Here is a 6000-nt window from a genome sequence, read left to right on the forward strand (position 1 = left end):
ATTTTTAATTTAAAATTATTTAATTATATGATAATATATACAATTTTAAATATAATTAAAATGGACAAATATAATTTTATTGTACTCTTGTTCAAACTATTTCAAATTGCATTTACCTCTTTGGGCTTGGGCCTAGTAGGGTCCAAGTCTTGCAGTTTTAGGATGTCCACTTCTGATTTTAATAGTTAAGGAGAAATAAGTAGTCTAGAGACAGAATTTGGACTTCTAAAAACGAAGGAAAATCAAAATTGAAGGTATTCTTATTTTCAGGCAGAAAAAATTTCTTAATTAATGGATTATGTAAACATGTTCTAAATTCATTTCCTAATATTTTTAATACACAAAGCCTAAATATAATCTACCAAAACTAAGAGTGGATAAAGTTTTTCTCTCTCCGTTCTCCATTAAGGGTGTGAAGCATATCACTACATTTATTCTAGAGATGGTTGGCCCATGAAATCGAGTCTTTGGCCCACCCTACTCGAACAAAGGGATTCCCTAATAAAAATGAAGATGAAGACATGGATGAGAATGACTAAAATCTTTATAAACAGGAATGGGATAATGACGAAGATAAATATATTCTTGATCTATTCTCTCCTGGACTTTAAATTTTTACATATTAAATTATCTTTAAAAGTTTTGAATGATTACAAATATGCTTTGAATCTTTATAAATATTTTATTCTTTTTCTAATGAGTATGAGGAGAGGGAAGTGTGGGGAATTTTTCCCATAAGGATTGGAAGGGAAAATAGATAGAAATTTACTCACGAAGAAAGGACGATGATTTATATCATCCCCATATTGGGGAAGAGACGAAGACAGAAAAGCATTTTTCTTACAAGTGACAATGATAAAGATTAAAGTATTCAACCCCTCTCCGACCAATATCATCTCTAATTAATTTTGAACCATCTACACTAACTTGTTTAATGAAGCTCAATAAACAATAATCAATAGAGACGTGACTACATCACAAATTATTGAACATTACGTTGTTCTTGACAATTTCTTTTATATTGCTTGGCGTATGTGATTTCTGTAGGATGGCAAGTTGAAGGAGGAACCATGCATGTAAAGCATGTCAATGCTCGCTAGCTGCAACACCGAATTATTAATTTGGTCAAATGATAAAATTCATAAAACCAGATCATTAAAGGCACATAATTTTTTTTTTTACAATAATTAATTGATTTTATAGTAAAGTATCTATCATAATCATGCAATGATCCAAATTAATTAAAGGCTAATGCTTTCATTAGTTTGTTTCCTTTTAATATTTAACCATTTTGGCCTCTAATAATTGGTCCTCTCGCCACCTTTATGACCAATACAGCAACCTCTGCCAACATGAAATTGCTTAGATATTTATAGAGGCAAATAACATTTTCTTTATGAATCATTCGTGCGTTTTCAATTTTAATCACTCGAACTTTCTTGCAAATTATATATGTACCAATATAAGCCAAAAATTTAAAGAGAAAAAGCTGTAAAGCAAAGAACTTTAAGTGTCCTATTGATTCCACGTAACGGGTTGATGAATAATTTTAAGGAGTAGAGAAGTGATTCTTTGACCAAACACTTGAATAATTTTGGTCGAAGACTTTGTGTACATTCAATAATGGAAGGCTTTTTGGTCAAGAAGACATAAAACTTTTAAGTGCACAATGAGATTATTAACATTTGTTTGTGATCCTTCTTTTTTCTTAAATAAAGAGCAATTTGATTAGGTTGGAAAGAAAAGGAAACTTAAAGGAACTTGGCTCTATGGAAGGAAACAAATATATGTAGAGATGGGTAAAATTTTACGAAATTACGGGGCAAAAAACGTTTTGGTTGTACATTATTTAATAAATTATCATTGTTTTAGGAAAGATGAAACGTGAGCCTAATTAATCTTCAATTAATGCAAAATTATTTGAAATTTAAGGGTTTTTCAATGTCGGGGTACTAATGAATTTAAAAAGCTCGTTAAGATCTAATATAGAGATTGTTATGTGATCAAATATTTTTCTCAATCAGACTAACAGATAAATATTTGTGAAAATAATCAATGATTAAATGGAGAAATACTACATTAATCTATAGGTTTAGAAGATCTCATCCTAAATCTATAATTAAAAAACAAGAATTATTATCTGTTACGACTCATGTAATCTTTTCATCATTAAATAATATTTTTCTATTATGTTGAAATCATAATTAATAACTTTAATAATAGTAATCAAATTGTAATCATTATTCTATTATATCAATAATATTGTAACGATGTTCATCAAATCACGTAACTTTACATATCTAAACAGTTGTATATGAAATCTTAACCTCCACTTGTATAAATATTTTTTTTGTGGAAAGACTAAAGGAGAGACTCCACTAGCTTTCATCAGTTGGCAATCCTAGCCCTAGGATTGTATTACAATTTCGTTGTTCATATTACTCCATGAATATCACCACCATATTTGTCGGCTTCTGGTTTTTCCAACAGGAGCACATTAAAAATTGACTGTCTGTCTACGTATTTATCTTTCTGTGTCTCTTTGCATTATTGCATTGAATATGAATCCCACGAAGATTCAATGTATCTCTTAGTGGTACAAATATGGCTCTCTCATATTCCAACAGTAACTGTCGTATTTTAGTCAGTATTATTAAAAAAAAAAACTCCCACTGGTTTCTGCACTGAAATTTGGTCACATAAATTAAATATATCAATCATTTCATATATATTTTTAAAATTATATATGTATTTTTAGTACATAATTTATATACATAAATGATATATTATTAAATAATTAAATAATTTTAAATTAAAGATAAAATAATATCAATTATATAATAATATATCATTTGTATACATAAATTATATATACAAAATAGATATAAATATTATTGCTCATGTATCATTATCATGCAAGCCTATTCATGACCATTCGTCCATCTACCACACACATGTTTCACTATTTTGGTATTACCGTATCTTTCCCATTAACTAAAACACTCCTCTGCCACATATTTTTCTCTACTTCAAATCAAAACAAGCATTCCATATTTGCTTTTTCCATCTCTCTTCTTCCCACTCAACCTCTTTATACGGCGCGTTTAATGCAAAAAAACCACCTGTGGTTAGTGGCTACCTTTCAAACTATAACACTAAACCTAATTATTCATTAATTCATTGATTAATTGTATGAATTATATAAATAATGTAATTAACTTTAATACGTGCCATCTAAACTTCTTATATACATGGTATATCATAATTTTGATAGATGGCTTTTATAAAAAAAAAAAAAAAAAAGAGAATCAAGAACTCAAAAAACCCTTTTAGTTTTTAAGTGCGCACTAGAAGTTAGAATATGTGCTAGCTAAAACGAACATATAAATGAATATAAGGGAAAGAGAATCTCAATCTCTCATTCCTAGCTGTTTGTTTCTGCCAAACTTAATTGGTCACATGTTTATTAAAAACTATATACTAATAGAAAGCTAATTGTTAATTAATAGTGCAATGCATGATTAAGTCATCTTTATTCCTTTTCGTTTTTGTTAGATGGTATGAAAGGAAGCTAGCTAGCTAGGAAGGTGAAAAAAGAATGTCTCTTAATTATAATTAATTAACATTAATTAATTATAATTATGGATAATTACATGAATAGAAATATTGGATATGGATGCACGCACTGGTTAACAGAATTAAGAAGAGAGATTGAGCTCCATTTATTGTGGGATTTGGGTGCCTTTAACTTTGGGGAAGGTGAGGAATGATGTGAGATGATTGGGGGTGAGTAGACCCCCATTTTATTCTTGGTGCTCCACTACTCTTTTTTTTTTTTTTTCTAATGATCTCTTACTTTTTTAACTTCTTTAACTTCTTTCTAACAATACTTCCAATTTCCCATAAATTTCCTTACTTTATTCACCTCAAATAAAGAGACATGATGTTAATTTTCAGCTTATGTTATGTATGCCTTTTAAAAATATTTATTAAGCATCATATATGTGCTTGCTTAACCAGTAGAATTTAACAAAATTTATTTCTTAAACCGAAAATAAACTTTTATATATTTTATATTTTCAGATAGATTAGAAAACAGTTTTAATCTTGTATTTTGAAATAATCAATTAAAAGTAATAAAAAAAAGTTAAATTAATATCTATAAGATTTTGGTAGAGATTATTAATGGATTTATAATATTAGTTTTGATTTATAGTTTTTATAATCTATTCTTAAATTGAATGACTATGTACCACCTAAGGTTTGCTGAATGATATTGCCCACTCTAAAGTTTGAAATTTCATATTTTTCCACCTGTCAATTAACTTTTAATTGTAGTAGAGCATGAAGCCATGAAAGTAATTTATTAGGAACTTTAAAAATTAAACATTTTTGTTGTCATTAGAAAAAAACTATTGGCTTTCTTAGGTAAAAGAAATTGAATTTCACTCTTGTTGAAAATTATCTAAGGATTTGTGACCTCATCCAATTCTATGTACCTAAAAAGACCGTTCGTCTACCTTCATTACGAACCCAACTCCCTTTTCTTTCTTTCTCATTTCGCCACATCAAGCATAGGTCATGGCGAGCTTAGTCGGGTTCTTGATTAGCTTGATTCAAACGGACAATGGCTAGGAAAGATTTGGAGGGGGAACAAGAACAATGAATAGAGAGATGAGAGCAAGAAGCATCGACGACTCGAAAAGGTGAGCTAGGGAAATTAATAGAGTGCTTAGGTATGGCAAGCAAGTGCAAAGAAGGACAAACATTACAAGATTTTTGTGGGTTAAGGGGAGAGAGTGAGGAAGGTGGAGTTGGGTTTGTAATGCAGGAGAGAAAAATTAAGGTTGCTCGAATTTGTTGTTGTCTATGGTGGAGATAGTTCTACCACCTGAATTTGTTGATAAAGTCATGCATGGCGGTGGATTATTCGATAGAGTAGCAATGGACTTGAAAGAAGATGGGGCAGTTTTTACATGTTTTTGGGGCTAATTAGCAAGTTTAGAAGGCGGTGAGAAGAAAGAGGGGGGCTAGTGAAAGTGAGGCAAGTCGTTGGAAAAAAAAGTAAAGGAATTGTTGGTAGCTTATGGGTTATAAAATTTATTAACAAAACATGATGGTAGATTAAAAAAAATTAAAATTTTAAACTTAGAAGATGAAAAAAAATAAATTGTTAACCATGGGTGGGAAATAAATAGTCTGTCTATTCTTAATTACATTAATAAAATAAAAAAATAAATTTAAAAATGATGTAAACCTTCTAATCCTATACTATTATTATTCACTTCACTTCTATTCTTTTTCTTTTTCTTTTTTTTTTTTCTAAATAAATGTATATATAAACTAAAAAACGGAGGGATCTTTGATGAAAGATAGTCTAAATACATCCGATCCATCAGAAAGATAGCAAAAATATTTTAGAACAGAATTGAAAATAAAACAGAAATCATCAACATTTTCTCTTGAAGATCTATCACATTCATCGTAGTTGAAGAAGAAACAAGTCTAACCAAACCAGGAAACAAGCAAGAAAGAAAATCAGGTTTTTGACCAAGTGTGAGCAAGTGTATGTTGTTGAAAGTGCTTACAATAGGCATAAATTGATAACCCAACGGCCTGATACGCCAACTCAAAGTGACCACGTCATGCAAAATTTTACTGAAATGACTCGATCTCCTAATCATCTGACACCCTTCAGTGGGTCTGACTCAGAATGATACCCCACCACTATCTTCCACGTGTCCTCCACATTTTCGATATTAAACTTCCCTCTTAAATTTACCCAAAAATGTCCTCAGCTCAACTAAATTAAAATCTAAAATTAAAACAATCAATTCCATCAATTTATAACCCTTTTTCATTTTTAATAAACAAATTAAAATGACACAATAATTATTTTAATTGAATTTCAAGTTATTTTATTATTATTATTATCAACAAGAACAAGTAAGCTCGGACAGGGCTCTGAAAATTAATATATATAGGCGTCAAGTGCCACCA

The sequence above is a fragment of the Mangifera indica genome, chromosome 12, assembly GCF_011075055.1.
Source record: "Mangifera indica cultivar Alphonso chromosome 12, CATAS_Mindica_2.1, whole genome shotgun sequence".
Taxonomy (NCBI): Eukaryota; Viridiplantae; Streptophyta; class Magnoliopsida; order Sapindales; family Anacardiaceae; genus Mangifera; species Mangifera indica.